Source organism: Nomascus leucogenys, chromosome 17, assembly GCF_006542625.1.
Source record: "Nomascus leucogenys isolate Asia chromosome 17, Asia_NLE_v1, whole genome shotgun sequence".
NCBI classification, from domain to species: Eukaryota; Metazoa; Chordata; class Mammalia; order Primates; family Hylobatidae; genus Nomascus; species Nomascus leucogenys.
The window spans coordinates 63134385-63154315 of record NC_044397.1 but is presented as its reverse complement, the minus strand read 5'-3'; the positions used below and the strand labels follow the sequence as shown (position 1 = coordinate 63154315).

Below are 19931 nucleotides of genomic sequence, written 5' to 3'. Positions count from 1 at the left end.
TAAAAATCTCAATTTGCAACTGTGTCTATCATGTGAAACAAGTGTCACATTACTTTTTAAAGCCACATCTGCAAATGTCTCTTCAGGTGGCCAACTTTACAGGAAGGGGCATTTGAACAACTTCCAAAGGGAGGGAAGGTTTTTAATATTAATTAGATGTTTTAAAGAGAGTCCAACAATTTCTAACATCGAAGGCCTACTCCAAATTCTGAATCAGAGGATAATTCAGGCCAAGTAGTCAGTGATTTTTGCCTCTTTCATAAAGATATCTGAATTGCAGTATACCTCTTAATCCTAATTCATTCAGGTAAGCTATACTCTTTAACCTCTTTAAAGCATGAGAATATTTCAGTTCATTTAAGTTACATTTTTAAGACAAAGGTAATAGAACAACACGCTCTTGATTCCACATGGAAAAGTTGAAAGGTCTTTGCAATAGCAAAGACTGGGCTCACTTAGGAAATATCAAAATTCAGCTAAAGGCCGGTTCAGTAGGTCTGTCTTTCACTGGCTTCATTCATGTGATAATCGCCCTAACTCATCATTCATCAATTTTCACTCTGGTTCATGTTCCTTTTTGCAGTCATGTTCTACACCTACAAAGAATACAAGAAAAGAGGAAAAGTATCCTCTCTAGCATGTTTTCTTCAAGTTATCTAGATTGCAACATTCGTGGAAAGCATTTCTTAGTTCTGGCCATCTCGCTTATTTTTCTACATTTAGTAGATGTCGACATCCTCAATCACAGCAGCGGTTAGTGAAATGAAATAAGCAACTGCTTGACCAACTAAAAAAGTTAAAATACAAGATAAAATATTTGCAGTCTACTTTAACACATATTTGCAAGAACTGCAAGCTCTTCATTGTATAATAAATTCCTCCTTGATCTGGAATTCAAGTAACTAGAATGCTTAAGAACCAGAGGCCACATGGCACACTGTAGCACCAGCTCTTCCACTCACTTCCATCTCTTTTCTGAGATTATCCAGTGTCATTCATTGTAAAACACACAAGTTATTTAAGAACAGCTTTTGTAGAATAAAAAAGAAAAAAGAAGCACTAAGTTAAATTTACATATCAATTGTAAGATCCACTCCAAATTCAGAGACACCCCTCAAAGGGCACTGACAAAGTATTATACAACAGAAAAGGGAGCTTGAGATTTCCCTTCTGAGCGCAGCCACCGTGTGTGAGTCTCAAGGGCAGGGCTACCTGCATGGCGCCCCCTGGGGCTAGCTGGCCAGTGCATAACCGCCAACAACCTGTTGCTGAGCCTCAGTGATCCCATCTGTCAAATGACAGAATCAGGCAGTGAGATCTGAGCTTTACTTTGGCCGGGGGGAGCACATCTTAAGAACGTGTTAAAAGTTAAAGAGCTTCTCCCCAGAAAATACCCTTAAACTCAAAAGTGCACATTTAATTTCTAAGGGATCACAGACCTTCCAAGCTTTTCCAAGAATCTGGACAGAGAACCCTTAAAGGAGAAAACTTTGATGGTCCCTTCTAGCTCTAACAATCTCAGAATAATTAATTTTTGTAATGGTCCTTCAAAATTGATTTAAATATCATCTTTGAAGTATGCCACAAGAATAATCCAATACAATTGGCATCATTGTTTCTCACGGTACAAGAACCATTTGTATCAGTGTTTCTACGGTGCTTGCTAAGCATTCAGATTCCTGCAATGCATTTGCCTTGGAGGGTGGCACCCATGAACCTCAATGTTAGCAAGCATTACTAATTGTCAGATTCACTAAACCTTGTTTTTGTTTGTTTGTTTGTTTTTGTTTTTTCGGTTTTGTTTCTTTTGAGACAGAGTCTCGCTCTGTTGCCCAGGCTGGAGTGCAATGGCGTGATCTCAGCTCACTGCAACCTCTGCCTCCCAGGTTCAAGCGATTCTCCTGCCTCAGCCTCCCAAGTAGCTGGGATTAAAGGCGCCCGCCATCATGCCCAGCTAATTTTTTGTATTTTTACTAGAGATGGGGTTTTGTCATGTTGGCCGGGCTGGTCTCGAACTCCTGGCCTCAGGTGATCCACCCGCCTCGGCCTCCCAAAGTCCTGGGAATACAGGCGTGAGCCTTGAACAACTGTTCTACACATTTATTTTTGCTCACTGCTGTATACCCGTGCAGTACATACTCATAGAAGTCTTTGCTGACTGGATGAACTAATGAATGAACTGCACTCTAGAACCCTGAATTCCAATGCCCTACACAAACCTATCCTAGCACCCATCACAATGATAATAAACTCTCCTTCATCTGGAAAAGTCTGTGCTGAACATCCACCTCCCCTTTACAGGCTGTAAGCTCCATGAGGACAAGGCTTCTACTTTCTCAGCACTTAGTTCACGTAAGAATGTTTACTGAGTACATAAATGATCGCATCAATGACCCTGTGACTTACAGGACTCTGCAGTGTCTTGAATTTCAATCACCACTGGTTTAGCTATGTACATTTTCTTTTCATATTCAGTGTTTCGTTGAAAACTGGCAAATTCTATAAAAACTAAAAACTTTAGCAGAAATATTTAATTGATCCAAACACTCCATTCTTAGCCATTTGGGATAAACAAGGATTTAGTATGCTATAATTGTTCCCTTCGACACACACATAACAGTTTTATTGGCTATATTTGAGCAGAGTCTACAACGTTAAAACTACACACTGAAACATGCAAATGCACCAGAAAAAAAACCCATTAAGAGATAGGATTCCTAGTAAGAACTAAGTACCTTCCTTAGCAGTGGGTGCTAATTAATAGGAATCAGGAGACAAGTTCCCAAAATTCCTTGACAAACTTGGTTTTTGTGGAGTTGTTGGTTTTTCCCCCAAGGCAAAGGACTTTATTTTAACAAAGCAATAAAACTCTACCAATGCTCATCACCATAGAGAGAGGCTCAAGTGAGAAGAGGTAAAGCTCCAGGCACTGACTGAAATCACACTAATTAATGGTCTTAAAGAATACTAATTCCTACCCCCCGTCTGAAATGGATTTTTTAAAAATAGGCCCTTGGTCACTCAACAATCTACCCCCTTCTTCTATTTTGACAACTTATTTTTGGATCTCATTAGTTAGTAACTAATTATTTAAAAGTGTGGTTTATGCTTGGAACTGGGCTATAAAGATGGCAATGTGCCAAATCAGACATCTGCTTCCTGTACATTCCTATAAATTATATCAGCTTATTTTACAACTTTGTCCCTGTCAGTTATAAAGGAGAAGGTTTAACATTCTAGACGCCCACACCTCATCACACTGTGGGTGAAGAGTCAGTGAGCGGCAAAAGGTGGCCGCTTTGAGTTGTGGTGATGGAATTTTCAGCGAATAGTAAGTGGAGCTTGGAAAGTCAGTCCTGAGCTGGTCCATTCAAGCATTCGGGATAGAAGTGGTCAGTAGAAATTCCTCATGGAATCTCAAAACACCACTAGGACAGTAGCTCCACGACACTTTTAAAACCTGGAGTTTTAAAAATAATGAAGTATAATTTATTTAGAACTTAAGCATCAAGGGAAAACATTAAGTTCTGCTTCACTTCAAAGACTTTTCCCTGAGGAAAACATGCCACTGTTTTTCAGATGTGAATGAAATGATACTTTTTCCCCCGATATAGGTTCCTTGCTTAGGACTCCACACTGTTCTCCTTCAATCCCTTTCACCACTGAAACATTACATGCAAGATGTGCTGGCATGCCCCTTGACTTTTCATGCTTAAGGGGAAAAATGTTTGTAGCTGATGTTTGAGTCCCAGCAGCTCAGTGAAGAAAAAAAAAAAAAAAAAAAAAAGCAACCAAGGAAAATTGCTCTAATGGTATATCCTTCCGAAAGCTTGAAGTTTCATAGGTAAAAGGAGGGATAAACATTCCTTCCTGAAAGCAAACAGTCAAGGCTTTTTCCCACTCAACTATCCCTGAACCTTTTGTAATTTCCCCGAGGCCTAAACCCAGGGCACAATTAATTCCAGACCCTATTTTAAATCTAATCCGTCTCCCATTTGCAACCTGCCTGCAGGTGGGTCTTTTCTTTCTAAATTATAAATCTGAACCTGCGTCAACCTCTTACAACACAAGGCATTTAAAGCTTCCTGGAGCCACTGACCTGGCGATGCTGTAGTGCACGTCTGCATTTGAAAATAAGCAAGAGAACAGCAAGCGAGCAAAAGAACCGCAACCTTTACCACCTTGGCGAATTCTTGCCGGGACCTACATATTAAACAGCACTTGCACACAGACGCCTCAAGTCGTCCTCTTTAGAGTCGTCACTTAGACCTGCAAGGGGCGGGGTACCAGGGGAACCCCAAACACAAACTTTCACCATTACAAAGGCGAGTCCCCATTGATTATGGTAATTGTTTTGCTCAGGTTGTACCGGTATGGCCAATTTTGTTTGAAAGCTCGCTCTCTCTCTGCGCTTTCCTGTCGAGTTCCCTTCAGGTTCTGGTTTCCTCCGACGGTGGCAAGGGATGTTTTTCACGCCTTTCACCACTTTTGCCAGCGCCTGCGTCCCCTGCCCAAGGTCCCGGGCCGCAGCGGCGGCGCGGTGGGTTCATTAGCGGGCGCGCTGGGCCCGCGCAGCGCCGTCTGCAGCCGCGTCGCCGCATCCATCATCATTACATCAGCGCGGGGAAGTCCACGCCGAGTTCTCCCGGCCCCGGCGCGCCCCAGTCAGCGCGCCAGCAAACAGAACATGCTGGATTGCTCAGAGACGGCTCTGGGTGTCTGGGGGCAGAAGAGGTGCTCCCAGGCCCGGCTTTGATCCGCACTTCTGAAGCTGCCTTTTGGGAGACAATGCATCTCCGCCAGCCAGGCCGCGGGAAAGGGAAAAAAGCCGAGGGCTGGGGGCGACGTGGGGGTGGGGAGGTGAGCTCCAGCGCCAACAGCGCCTGGCAGTCTCCCTCCAGCGCAGAGAAGCGGCCTGTATCAAGGCGTATCAGACTGGTCACCCTGCTCCTCGGAATATTCACGGGCATTTGCAAACTCTACAGTTGGCCCAGCCAAATTTCCAGCAAACACTGGCAGGTGCCGGCCCTGGTTGTGTTCAGAGGGCTCTTTTAACTGGCTGAATTCAGGGAGCTGCAACCTTCCAGGTACTTTGCAATGCAACCACCCCGAGTTCGCATTATAATAAAACATTGGGGATCCCTTGAAAAGCCTTCACAAAACCAATGGGTGTGTGCTTCGCTCACAAAACGTCGAATTCACCTTCTATGGATCTGGCCCCCAATGTGTTTTTCTTCATTAGCTGCCATACACAGATTCAAAGTGCTGTGAATGGCTAAGACACAGACACATCGCCTCATTGTCTTGAGCTCAGGGAGGCCCTGAGTGGAGTCCCAATGTTCAACCTCAACAACCAGAGGCTTTCTGTAGTAAATGGAAAGTATAAAAGTCACAATTGTGGGAACAAGAGAAAAAATTAGCTTTTCTCCTTGCAAGTCTCTGCAGTGAAACCTCTAACCCCCATGGGAGCAGGATTCCTTTATCGTTTAAACACTTATATGTTTAAAAAGAAAGCACCCATGCCAAAGCCAACGTTTAAAATGATGTTTGAAGTGAATGAAACAACTTTCTAATGTAGGGTGAAGTGGAACAGCATCCTTCAATCATGATAGTGCATCCTTCCTGAACAGCAGACGACTTCATTTATTAAGCCAGTTGGTTTAAGTTGCCTAAACTTGGGCAAACACTCTCTTCGCTTTTTTTTCTTAGTGTATTTCAAGATTTAAAACAACTAAGTTAAAAGCCTATTTAATGATAACCCGATCTGTTTCTGATAGGTTAAAACAGCTACTGGCAATGAGAGATCAGAAACAGAAGACATCCCAGGCAAGGCAATGCTATTAACAGCACCATGGCTCAGCCTTAACTGAGAAATTATTCCGTGTAGTTTAGGGAACTATTGCTCCAGTGGAAGAAGGCTTTCCTCCAGAGAAATAACATTTATTTACACCTGCCTGTATTTTCATAAGCTGAATAATCTTGATTTGCTTTAAATATCCAGAAGAAAGCAGCTTGTCATAAGGATTTTTGAGGCAACCTACCCTGTAGCACTAAAGAGTGACATTGCTCTCATACTTGTATTACTAGTAGATCAACTGCTACTTCAAGATGCTACTCCTGGATTAACCATCCAGGTAAAACTCCTATTAAAGATATGTACCTCTCTGTAGCTATTTAATAACCCATTTCTCAAAAATAAATAAATCCTTTAGAGAATTTTTTTTTCAAAATCAAGAAGTACAAATACAAACTAATGTTGATTTGAGCTTTTTGATCAATTCTGGAAGTGAGAAATAGTCTGAGTTTCAATGAGCAAAATGCAGGGAATTTTAAACATTTCAGTGGATTTCATGTATTCATGCACCACAGAAAACCTCTCATAGGTTTTTAATGTGGTTGATGTTTCCTTGTGTTCAAAATATCTTCTGAGGGTAAAATCAATTAGATATGCATAACCTTTGTGACACTTTAGCAGTTCCCAGGATTCCTAGGGCTTCATTTCCTCTCCCTTCCCTGTCTGTGTTACCTTTCTTTTTCTTCAAGGAAAAAAAAAAAAGCCCAACTTCGTAAGTTCTTAATGAAATCTTCATTAATTTTTAACCGTTTTTTCATGTATAATTATTTTACCTTTATATATGATTATTTTTCCATAATCAGGAAAGCCTAGAGCCTTAACTCCAAATAAGAAAGCTTCTATCTGTCCACTTTGCCATTTGGTAGCTCAGGGTTCCCCAAATCCACTGCCTAGTGTCTTCAATCTTTCTTTCCTACATTTCTGATGCTCCTAATCACAGATAAGCAGTATTCATGACAGACATCTCCAAATGGAATTACTCCAAGGGGACCTAAATTACTCTAAGGGGAAATAATTGCCTGGCTATGGATTAAGTGAATTTGGTTTTAGTAAATTAACACTATCTAAACTTTTAAGAAATCCATATATTTAACTTCAACCACTGAAAAGCTTATTTGACATGAAAGTAATCATTGCTATTGCAGTTAAAATCACAAATGACATTTCTGTGAGCCAGTTTTACTTTTCTGCTACTTGTATATAAAAGAAAAGATCATCAGCTACTCTTTCTCTGTTGCCAGAAGTACTTGATGAGAAACATTTGAGGGGAGTATGAGGTCTCCATCTAATACTTGTTACCATTTCTGAGTTCTGTAAAACTATGAGTCCCATGTGCCTTGGTTAGGCACTGCAGGAAGCAGCATGCATAGCAGGTGCCATTAAGGAATGAGCAATAACATGGAGCACACTGGCACCCCCCCTTTCTACGGGGGTTAGCTGGTTACAGGCAATACTTCTCAGACAGAAAAGGAGATCTGGAAGTCAGTTATCAGTCTATAGATCAGCTAAGCTCATGAAAACTGTATTCCTCTTAAATCCACATATATCACAACAATATCATGACTGATCAGATGTGTCCCTTGTCTCGCTTCACTGAGGCTTATAGGAATTAAAGGTTTTCACACATTTTCAGAAGAAAAAACTTCAATTATTCTTATAGAACTTGTATAGCTTTGGTTTCTTAGAATCATGTGTGTCTTTACAGTAAGGCTTAAGGGAGTATAAGGGAGTAGAGTGTATGTTCCATGAATAGTAATTTACTGTTAAACCATCACAAATACTAGACCAATAACCTGTTGCATGTTAAAATCATCTATAGCTATCCCAAAGGTATTTAACATTTTTTGTGAAGTACTACTTACCATATTTTATCCTCCCAACTTTTAAACTTTTGATTCTTGATTCTTAATTGCAGATTTAAAAGCAATACTTTCAGAATTTAAGCATTTATAATTAAGGCTTATCCAGTAAAAATTACCCCATGGTCCACTTACCCTATAAACTTTGCTTGTTCACAGACAGAATTCTTTGGCTGTCTTATTTTTCTGCCTTGCATGTACAAAACTGCCAGTGTAACCCACACCAAACTACACACCCTCTCAATGAAACTCTCTGATATGGAATTTCATTGTAGTATCCACAGTTCAAACAGCAGACACTGTCCTGAAGTGGCATGGCCTGCTCCACACATCTGGCCACTGGATTCCAGGTTTCCATACATCAGAGTCATTAAGCCTTCATTCTTAAGCTGCTGGATGAAATTTCTCTACACACTGCTAACTTTCTTCAGACTGAATCATTCTTTTTAAAAATATCACAAAATGAAATCAATAATAGGGCTTAACTGTCTCAGTCCTTCATTACTGCAATTTGAAACTTATCTTTCATCTAAATGGTGAGTTTTCAGTCTCTTTTTGTAAAAATCAATAGTTTGTAATGTAAAGCACTCTGGAACCTTCCTAGGCATTTCATGCAATCTTCAAAAAAGTTAAAGTAGCAAGAGCTAAAAATTTCCACATGAAAATAAGCAATATAATGTCACACTACCTTCTGAAGTTACTCCAATAAAGATTTAAGTAAAAGTGCACTTATCTCCCATTACTTAATTAATTTAATTTTGTGGCATAAGAATTATAGAAGTACACAATCAAATGCTTGTGGTCAAAATGTACTCCTGTGCCACCCTCCCCCACCGCCTAGCCCCCTCCCCTCTTAAAAGAAAAGAAAGGCCCCTCTAGCTGTTTCAGGCCAGCAGTCAATCCAATTTACTGCAGGTACAATTTATATGTACAGTGCATGCCACAACAAAACCACAGTATGATGCCAACACGGCCCTTAAGAAAGTTTTCCCCTAAATCTCTGGAAAGGAGCTTTAAAAGAAAGCAAGGATTACAGTCAGCTAGAAGGTAGGGAGGGGACTTACCTCAAACCCAGCCAAGCGGAAATCAGAGCAGTAATTCTACAAGTCGACAGAGTACACTTTCAAAGCTATAATGGTGTGAAGAAGTGCTGGGCAGCATGGCCTGAAGGCAGCACTAATACACTGATGACTAATGGCTGGGCCCAGGCAGACAATGAATTTGGGGCTTGAACACTAACAGAAACCATGCAGTACTTTGACAAATGGGCTTTCACAATTTCATTCATTGAATAACCTTTAAGCACAAAATTGGCTAGCATTCTCTTGGGAATTATATGACATGTTGTTGGACAATGATGTAAGTATTTTCTTTTTTAATTATGACTCCTATGCAAAATGCAAAAGTGCCATATATGAGGATACAACTATAGATACCACAGATGCAGATGTGGGGCTCAACACAATATTGCCTTTCAAGAGGGGGCTGAAATGTTCCAAAGCCACCTTATTAACTATGTAATGGCTTTTTCATTCAGCTTCTTTAGAAGGCCATAGATTTTCTGAGACATTTTGTCGGGTTGAAATATATACACACAGAACAAAAAACACTTTCACATTTAAAAAAACCAAAAGACACTCACAGAGGTAATGAGTAGTGAAGAAATTTGGCACTCAAATATAGTGCATTTAGAATTACAAGTGGAAAAAGTCTCTCATTTTCAGGGGCCAGGCAAAAGAAAAGTGCCATAAAACAATTGAGACACCACGTAAAATTCGCGATCAAATGTACTTCCAAACACACTTAACATTCAATTTCTTTCAAACAGCTCTCCTCCCTCTCCCTGGAGTGACTGGCCTTTCGATTTAAAAATAATAATTTTGGGAATTTTTTAAAAAGGGAATGAAATATCTAAAGTGTCTCTAAATTAACAAGTACCACTTACTCCAGACAGCATTGCCTTTAGCAGCCCCTAAAAACTTAAGAAAAGGATCTTAAAACAGGAAGCTTAGTGAGCTCATAAAACTGTTGCTGGAGCCAGGAACACATAGCATATTTAATCTGCAAACTGTGAGAGTCTACAGTGATTTCAGCAAGATCTGAGGCATGCCCTCAAGGTTTGCTGGGATCTGGGATTAGGGGGTTGATAAGAACCTCCACTGCCCATGGACATGTTTTTCTTCTGCAGTTAAACACAAATGCATAGAGACGTTTGACTGCTGCTTGGCGTTACTGCTCAAGTTATATAAAAGCTTTGCAGCTCCTTTTGCTGTCAATATATCAAAGTTTAAAAAAAATCATCAAAGTGTGAAATTTCATTTAAAGTCCTCGCCAGTCTACAGCTCTATTTCACAGGCCCATCAAATAAAAGTAAAGATGAAAAATACACTGAAAGTACTTGAAAAAGTTTGCAGCAGTACCCCTGCCCTGTTGTTGTTTATTCTGTCTCCCTTTATTTGCTTTGAAACCAGAAACAGATCAATTTTCATCTAGAAAAATGACAACGTGAAGAGAAGGGCAGCATCTTCTCCTAGGCTTTAATGAAAAGACAACCTGAAGTCATTATTAGAGTGGAACCTTTTGTTTAACAAACGTGTGTGTGTGTGTGTGTGTGTCCTATAAAGTCATTTCAGCATTTTAACTGCCTCTTATGATATAAGTTGGCAGAAAATTTACTGAATCTTCCAAAACAAATCAGACCGACCTCAGAATATGAATGCCAGCAAAACTAAAACCTCCTTCAAAGAATTCTTTAGCTGGGGATTTACAACAATTGCATAAAGGAGAAAAGTCTGACTTTTAAGATAATCTACTATAGTCTAAAAGCATTAACATTCCATTACTAAAGTTTTCTTGAGGATTTCATGACTCATTGATTCACTTTTCCTTCAAGACTGGTTTTTCTTAGTACATTACTGTCTCCATGTAAGTGAGTGCATGCAACAATGATCATTAAATTGTTTCTTTTCATAAGCTCCCAAACTCTATCCTCAAAAAAAGGAGGGGGAGAAGAGGTCTCAGTAAGCAGGATACCTTACATAGGAAGAAGGACCTCTAAATGGCTAAGCACAGAGGAAGTCTGAAACGCTTACAGCATGCAGGTAATTAAGGAAACTTCACTGGCCAAGAAACAAAGGAAAGTCCAACTTTTAGGCTTGCACATCAGATTGATAAATTAACAATTCTTTCATTAAATAAGTAATGAAATAACTCAACTGAGCCATTTTTCATCAGTATTGAATTTTCTCATTTCTGTCTATGGTCCTTTGCAAATTAGATATACAATAGAAATGTGTTTATATCAAGGTTCAATCAAGGAACAAAAGCATGTTAAAGGCACTGGGAATTGGTAGGCATCTGATTTGGACCTACCAGCCTATTAACAATAATACAATCTATATCTTTAAAGTGTTTCTGCTTGTGTGAAATTTCACTAGACACCTCTCACATTGGACTCATTCATGCATCTTAAACCAAAGCTTCCCTAGGCTGACTTTAAGAATTACATACCCTGAATGGATCTCCCCTTAGGCTGGGAGTTTCTAATTAAATAGCTTTTAGTATAAAATAAACTCTCTACTCTGTATAAGCATGCTATTACAACTAATTTAAATGTTATTTCATGTTTGTTTTAGGTTTGAATATACTTTAACTGGCCAAAGTGTTTGTGTACCAGGTTGTTAAGACCAATATTTCCTAACATAAACAAATTCTTTAGATACTTCACAGAGTTTACATTGTTAAAACCAGTCCCGGCAGCTTTAATATATCCCCTCAACTGAAATACTGTTCTTCTTAGAAAAATGAAGAGATTTTGAGGCTATTTCACTATTTTAAAACATAGCATTTTCCTCCTTCAAAATAATCTTGACACATGTAATTAAGAAACTGTCAGACTACTATTAATTTTTAATCTAAAACCTAAATGAAATAATTACAGGAATCAATCAATAAGGCACCTATTCAAAATTACCGAGCAATTACATAAATACTCAAAATTAATACTTTAGGTCAATTCTTGTAGATTTCGGTCTATAATATGCTAAGACATCAAACAACACAAAAAGTGTAGCATGGGGAGGATGAATGGTTTCTGCCTTAAACAGACTGAAAAGAGCTCATTTCAGACGGCCAGGGTACAGGCCCCCCACCTGCTATGTCCAACGCGCTCAAGCTGAAACTCTTTTATTTTTAAAAGTTAATTTATTTCCACCAGACACATATTTCAGGGATCTAAAAAAACGGCCTCATCCAAATTCTGTACAAAAATCACATTTAAGAGGGAAAGGCCTAATTACTCGAATTTTCAGCGAAGTGTATATACTGTGCTCTGGAAAGCCTAATTGGGGAGAAGAGGGAGGAGAGGAAAGGGGAGCAGGAGGTATTTTTTAGAACTAATAATACCAGCCCGGCTAATGGCACTGCCGTGTATTTGCACAGCGGCCGGCCCTCCATACCTTTGACTAAAGGGTTCTTTGACTTGGAGAAGCAGACAGTCCATCATTTCAAACTGAAGTGGCAGCTGGAAAATGTGGAACAGCTGGCAAAGAGCTAGGAGAAAATGTTTTACATAAATATATGTACATATAAACTGGCAGAGGGCCATGAGCACTGTACCCAAGGCCAGAGTCTACCCGGCAGTCTGCACTGGGGAGATGAGAAGTTGGGGGCAGGAGGACCAGCGGCGGAGGAAGCCTCCTTAATCCTCTTTCCACGCGGGGTCAGGAAGGGAAGCCTGGGATGCAGCGCCTCTCGGGGGACGGCATCTTACAGAAGGAGGTGCAATCGGGGACAGGAGCACAAAGTTCAGGAAAGGATAAAAGGCCGGGTGTGGAGTGGAGCGTCCGCTTCGGGCAATCTGCTTAAAAGTCGCTTCACAAACTCTCCAAGTTTGGGGTCAATATTTACACCCTCTCTGCCTTCTCCCGCCCATTTTCGCGCTGCTACTCAAGAAAGTAACTGTTCCCTGCTGCTCTGGGTAAACGCGACACCTTAAATGATTATTGCATGGACCACGGTTACTTTATTGTATGTCTGTGCGCGCTGCCCCTGGAAAGGAAAAGAAATAAAAGAGAATCCCAAATCATATACAGATGGTACGACTTTCACTTTTCCTCTATGACGACGAAGGCGCGCCTCTCTCCATCCGCTCACACCACACCCCCGCCCTCCGAAGCGAAGCCCCGGCAGGAGAAGCCCCAGCGGCGGCGGTCCCCGCGCGCACCCACCTCGCTGCCCGCCTCCTTCCGCCCATCCCAAGCGCCGTGCGCGCCCGAAGCCCGAGCCGTAGAGCGCCACCGCGCAGAGGAAGGAGCCAGGCGCGTGCGGGGCTCGCGGAGTTCTTCTGAACCCTTTGGGTGGGGGCGGAGACGAGGGGCGCTGTCGCCACTGCCGCAAACTTCGTCCCCCCTCCGGGAGGTGAAATTCTCCAATCCGTCTCCGGCCGGTCGGCGGGTCGGACTCTTGGGAAAGGAGCTTCCAGGAGGAGGGAGCGAATGCAAGCCTTGCTCGGACGCCTCACGGGCGGCTCTCTAAATCTGGGCCCCTTTTGACAGCCATTTTCACTCCATCCCGTCCCCACGCTGGGGACCACCTCTGGCCCCGGAGGCGCGGGCGCGGCCGCAGGAGCAGGCTGCGGGGCCCGCGAAACAAAGAACTTAGAGCGGGACGTACCTGCGGCGGCAGCGGCTGTCAAGTTCCCGAACTTCCCATAGACCCGCGGACGGGGCGCAGGCTGGCGGCTCCGGGCTCCGCGCGGCCGCGGGCAGCTCGGGCTACCGCGAGCGGCCGGGCTGGGCGCGGGGTGCGCCCGCCGCGGACATGGTGCGGCGCGGGCGGCCGCGGGGCGCGCGGGGAAGGCGGGAGAGCGGCGCGGGTGAGTGGGAGCGGCGGGTGTGCGCGAGTGCGAGTGTGCAAGCGCGCCGGTGGCGCTGCCCCTGCCCGCTCCCTCCCGCTCGTGCAGCTCCGGCATCAGTTTCGGGGATCGTGTAATCCGATCCCTTCTGACTCACAGGCCCTGAGTGACAGTTCTGATTTGGTTCAACCGCGGGAGGGAGGGGAAAGAGAAAGAAAGAAACCCCCAGCCGTACGCCTCTCGTGGCATCCAATCGACTTTCTGGAAAAAGGTCCCATCCGGGCCTGGAGCCCCGTGCTGGGTGGAGAAGCCCCCCGCCCCGACCCGGCACCGCCTGCACTACTCACGGGGTGGAAAAGTTGTCCCTCGGCTCTGCGCTCCCCTCCCGCGCGCTCCCTCCTTCCCTCCTCTCCTCCTCTTCCTCCTCCTCCCCGCGCTCCTCCTCCCCCAAGTTTTAACAGATGTTGCCGGACTCTCCTCGCTCCCTCGCACTCCCTCTTCCTCCGCCCCCGCCCCCGCCCCCGCCCAGTCCCTTTTCTTTCAGCCACTCTCGGGCTTGGAGGGGACGCGCTGAGCAGCAGGACGCCTGCCGCCGCAGGGGGCGAAGTTGGGAAAACTTGGAGTGCTGCTCGCCTTACTTTTGCTTTCTCGCTCCTTCCAGGCCGCGCCGGGAGCCCGCGCTTCTCCCGCCCGCCGGGTCCCCAAGCCCGGAGTGGGTCCCAGCTGCGAGGCGGGCGGCGGCGGCTGGGAGGCGGCGCGTCGCGGGCCGGGGTCGGGGGCTGGGGGGGAGCCCGGGCGCCGCGAGCCACGCGCGCGCTCCCTCCCCGCCCTCTGCCGCCGCCGCCGCCGCCTCCTCCTCCTCCTCCGCCCCTCCCTGGTCTTCACACAGACACATTCATGCCTGCTCCTCCTCTTCCCACTCCTTGACCCCGCGCCCGCCCGGCGCGCCGAAGCCCCACCCACCCGGCGAGGGGAAGGGGGCCCGGGCGTGATGTCACCCGCGCCCTCCCTCTCCACACCGCCAGGACACCCCCCAAATGCGCGCCCTGGCACCCGTGCTGCGTCCTGTCTGCTCCCATCTTCTCCCACCCAGCCTCTCTTTCTCACTCTTGCTCAAGGGCTGGACTCCCCTTTATTCTTCTAAGGCTTCTCTGATTACCACCGCCCCCGTATCCTTGGCTCCCCATCTCCTTGTTTTACATTTTCCCCAAGCCAACCCCGAAACTCCCTCTCTCGCGGGATGATGCCTTTGGAAGTTCAGGGTTTTTCTCTCCACCGGACTCGTCTGCCCTCGGGGCCAAATCCGCGAATTGAGGAGTCAGGCGCTCCCACTACACAGCCTGCTGTCCCTATGGGCCACTTTATAAAAAAACACAAAAACAAAGACCCCTCCGGCTTGGAGCCTGAACTCTAACGTGCCGCTTTTCCTTGAGCTACAAAGTGTCTCTGTCCCTGCTTCATTTTCAGAGGCCCATGCTAGTAAAAGTTATTTGGCCTCCTTCCTCGACCAGCCAGTCCTTGTTCATCTGCGTCCTTTCAATATATCCAACCTGGACCTGTAACTTAAAAAAGGAGTTCTCGGGGGCGGGAAACACAGGAAGAAAAAGAAAGAAAGAAAAGAAAGCCCCTGTGACATTCCAACATCCCCTCTTTCTGGTTAAGCCGGGTCCACCCAGCCAGAAGTGCCCCGGAGCTCCAGGTAGCTTGTGTGGTGTTGCCGCCAAGTGTCTTGACTGAAGGAAGGTGTGGGTGGATGAATGATGAGCTATTAGAATTTGAAGAGCGTTTTGAGATTCAAATGCTTAACTGAAGAATCTTTTAACGAAATTGAGGGTGGTATTCACTGTTTGTTTCTTGGGACTCCTTCCTTGTCACAATGACATGACAAGTGCAGAGACAGACTTAAGGTTCTATGGTGGAAGTGGTGGAGGTAAGGTGGGGCTAAAGGCCCTAGTTAGCCGTTTAAGATTTCCCTCGACCTCACGGCTCAGGAAAAAACAAAACACCACTGACTCATCGCAGAGAGCACGAGACTCAGAAGCCCTGTGGCAGCCCCGTCTCCACGCTCACTAACTGGCCTCAGGCCTGGGAGGATTCTCTGAGCCTCCATAGGCTCTGAGCCCATCTAGGGGATAGTGTTAGGAGTGCCAGGTCGCGTACCTCCCAGGATGGCTGAGGGTTTGCAATGAGAAATACATGGAAAAGTTTAGAGGGATGCAAGTGTGTAAGAATTATGCTTTTACAATTGAAGATAATTGCAAGCCACTCTTTCCTTATATACTCCCAGCATCAGTTACAATTGTTTTTAGTATTCATGTACTGCTTCTGCCTCAATCACATGAATACAAATAGTACATCCTGATCGCCTACTCTGTTCACCCAATGGCAAAAAATAAGTAAAAAGAAAGACAGCCAATAAATCAACAAATAGAATAAACTAGATATTTTGACTCTTACTTCAAACAGTCTTCTAGCACATTTTGAATCATGAAGATCTTGATTTTTCAGTTCTTAAAAGACAAGAACAAAGCAAAAGCAGCTAATCTTTCCCCCATGCCCGTCACAATAGCTAAACAAAAAAGAGGAAGAATAATGCTGTGTCTCCTATGTGTCCAACTCTGCTTTAATGATAAACCCATATATATAAGTAGACACATTTTGCAGAAACAGTGGAGGGGTAAAAAACCCACTTTGCCTGAGTGTGGGTTAAATAATGTCATAATGCAGTGACTTTCTCTCTGTGTTAACACCAGAACGCTTTCCAAATGAAATCTTATGTAGAATCCCAAAATATAGAAGAGTTATTCTGGTTGAAGTTGGAGTGAGGTCTCGGAGCCCAATCCCCCTAAGCCTTTCTCTCTTTCCCTTTTCTGCAGTTGCTCCTGAGACATCTGTAAAAACCCAAAGACACCCAGAAACACAGTGCTAGAACCTTTGTTGTAGTGATACACAGCACTAAGAGACTTACAGGATTCTGCGCACTGCCCTTCCTTGATGTCTGAAATTCTATCATAGATTGACTTATTGCCATCTCTCCTCAGTTCTCTTTTCAAATGCAAATATCTTAAGAAATTTTAATATAGTAAGTCCTCAGAATAGTTAAGCTTTTAAGACAGACTTTTTTTGTTGTTGCAACAGTGAAGTAAGAGATACTTGAAGATACTTGTATTTGTTTTCTAGGGCCATGGTAACAAAGTACCAAAAACTGGATGGCTTAAAGGATGGACACGTATTGTCCTATAGTTTCTAGAGGCTTGAAGTCCAGAAGTAAGGTGTCATGCAAGGCCACGCTCCCTCTGAAACCTGGAAGGGAAATTTCTCCCTTGCCTCTTACTGGCTTCTGGTGGTGGCTGTCAATCTGGGTGTCTGGTGGCTTGCAGCTTCTCCCTTTCAGTTTCCACCTCTGTCCTCATATGGCATTCTCCCTTTGTCTCTGGCTTCTCTTCTTATAAAAGCACGAGTCATATTCTGTTAGAGGCCCACCCTACTCCAGAATGACCTCATCTTAACTAATTACATCTGCAACAAGCCTGTTTCCAAGTAAGATCATATTCTGAGGTTCCTAGGGTTAGAACTTCAACATTTTCTTCTGGGGGACATAATTCAACTCCTAACAACACTGCAAAAGATAGTGGGAGAGGAATGAAGGATACGTGAGAGAGAACAAAGGATGAACCTGGAAACAAACTTCACGTGCTCCTCTGATCCCTACCATGGGCCGATGTTATATAAATACTTTTCTTCCCTCACTTACCATGGCAGTTCTTCCATATCCCTGCACAGTAGCACCCAGTTAATTATTGGAAAATTCCAGGAGGATAGTCCATGTGTACTGATAAACTTCAAGTTGCATGGGACAAAATTCCACCTCCAATTGGCTTAAGTTAAACTTCAGAGGGACTGGGTGGCTGTTTTTATTGACGAAAAAGTCCAGAAACATGTAGGTGTGCTTTAGGCAAAACAAGATCTAGGGGCTCCAATAATGTCTACTGGGTTCCGTTTTCATATTTCAGCTCCACTTTATTCACACTTCATACAAAGTTTCTTTAGGCAACCGAGGAAGGTGGCCAGAGGCAGCTGCATTTTCATAATCAATCTGAGAGTTTGCATTCCCAGAAGATAATGACCTTTCCCAAGCGGATCCAATATTCCTCTTGACCAGGCTCACCTCTCTAGGTTTCCTCCTGCCCACTCTGCTTTCCTGGGGCCTGGTGATTTTGTGTGTTCTGCACACACTTTGCCAGCCAGCCTGCATGTAAGGAAAGTACTAGAGAACAAAGGTAGATCCCTGGCCACATGAATCTCTCAGGAGTGCCTTGGGAAAGGAAACACTCTGGTGCAGAGTGGTTGGGCCTGAGCCTCCCCACGCTGACTGGCCAGCTGCCAGGAAGGAGAATACTTTTAAGTGCATCGCACGTGGGGCCCTTCTTGGGGTTTCTCACTCAGCACCCGCGTAACTTGTTCTTCCATCTTCCTGGAACATTGGGATTATAAATGTAACCCAGATGTCTGCTGTGTCCCTCTTCACCTTGGAGATGTAGCTATAATTGGCTTGGACCTCCGCCAATCCCACAAGTTGTGAAGATCTAAAATCTTCTCTTTGGATTTCTGCAAATTTCAGAGCCCCTGTGGATGCTGTGTGACATTGACCCATACCCTATACTCAGATCCTTGCCTGCTCTTCTGGAAACTCACTCACAGTGGGCATGACGTGAGCATGGTGGATTTTACTGATCATTTAGGCAGCCTAGAGATGATTTTCTCTATCCTGCTTTTTCTAAATATAAATAATTTTCTCTCAGTTGTCTCAAACCAAGCACTTCAATAACCAGTGTTTTCTTGAGGTCTCTCCTTCCTTCCCTAGGAACTTATTTATGTGACCTGGTGGTTTCACCTGTCTCTTCTAACCCTCTGAGGCCTCTCCACTACCTTCATGACCATCTCTTATCCACCTGGCAGCAAAGTTCTGCCTTTCTTTGAGTTTTCTTAAAGCTGGGTAACAAGCAGTGGTCTGTAGGGCAAATGTCGTCTGCCAATGTGTGTTAATTTGATATGCACCAGTAAATTTTGCATGCCTTCAGATGAAGCCTGTACTCCTCATTTGGCCACAGTCGCTACCACTCCCTACAGCCTTATACTTGCAGCATCACTTGTTTACATAACTTGCCTCACTCCTGGAAACGTGGGTTTGCTACCTTTGCCCTAAATAATCCACTTACATAAACTGCAGGTTTTACCAAATCTTTCCGAAAACAGCCTATAAAGGAGAGGATGTGACATCAAACACATCACAGCAAATAGCTCCGACATTCCCCACTAGAATGTCTGTCCTTTGTCCTTCTCTAGTCATGCCCCCGTAGAGATATTTTATTTACACTGTCCTTCTATTCAGTGCCCAACCCCACTGACTTCTCTTCCCTTAGGCAGAGCAATTCATATCTGTCCTGCCAAACCTTGTGTTCTGAGAAATTCCAGTATGCAGAAAAACAGAGCCCTCCAGTTAGCAGGACCCGTCTTCCTTAGAAGGTGGTTTACAGCATCTTGTACTAGTTGATCTTGTCTTTTAAGTTTTACCCCTAGTCACCTTGTCCCCACATCTAGCAGCTTGTGAATTTATTTTTTCCAAAAACAATAAGGAATTCTTATGAGGAATTTTGGTGAATACAACCTCCTCTATTTTGTTACAGAAGAGAGGGAGAAAATGGGGGCCACCCACCTGGGAATATAATGAAGAGTTTGGGGTATTTCAAGGAAAGACAAGAAACAGTAGTCATGAGCTTGGGAACCACAGTACCCCTGGGAAAAGGGCACTCCCCAACCTCTGTGGGATTCAGAGGAGGAGCTCTGAGATCAGAGGGAGAGGTTAACATGAACGATAGCAGGAAAAAATGATCACCTTCCAGAAAAAACTACAGCAAAGCCAGTCAAGACCAGGTGAACTGGTAAAGAGCTTACAGTGTCCATGAGAGAACTTTAGTGAACACCAAAGAGACTCCTAGCAAGGGAAAGGAAGGACATAGGATCTCGGAGGCATAGGATTCCAATAGCCTAGAGCCGAGGGCCAGTGATGGTTTCTATACCTTTGTTACTACTGTAGCATCCCTTTCACGGTCCAGCATGACCAGGAAAAGAAGCACAAGTTATACAGAGAATTTGGTAGGTGGGAGTTTGTCTGTCTCTCCACCTGTAGCTCTCTCTTTGTCCATTGTGTGTAGCATACAGCTCTGCTTTTTATGATAGTGACTAGTAGCCTCACTTCTTTGGTGCTTTAATATTAATCAGGTGCATATAAAAGAGAACAGACCTGGATTTAAATCATTTCTCCAACATTACTATCTTTGTAACTTTGCTAAATCAATTCACT

At 44.1% G+C, this 19931-nt stretch overlaps 1 protein-coding gene across 1 annotated transcript in view; it reads right to left on the bottom strand.

Moving 5' to 3' along the window:
* GLI3 (GLI family zinc finger 3) overlaps nt 1-13625 on the bottom strand; it is a 276407-nt gene extending 262782 nt beyond the window's left edge. The window contains exon 1 of the mRNA XM_012496984.2: nt 13387-13625. The gene's annotated coding sequence lies outside the window, so the exon portion shown is untranslated. The remainder of the gene's footprint in view (nt 1-13386) is intronic.
* Nucleotides 13626-19931: the final 6306 nt, after the last annotated feature.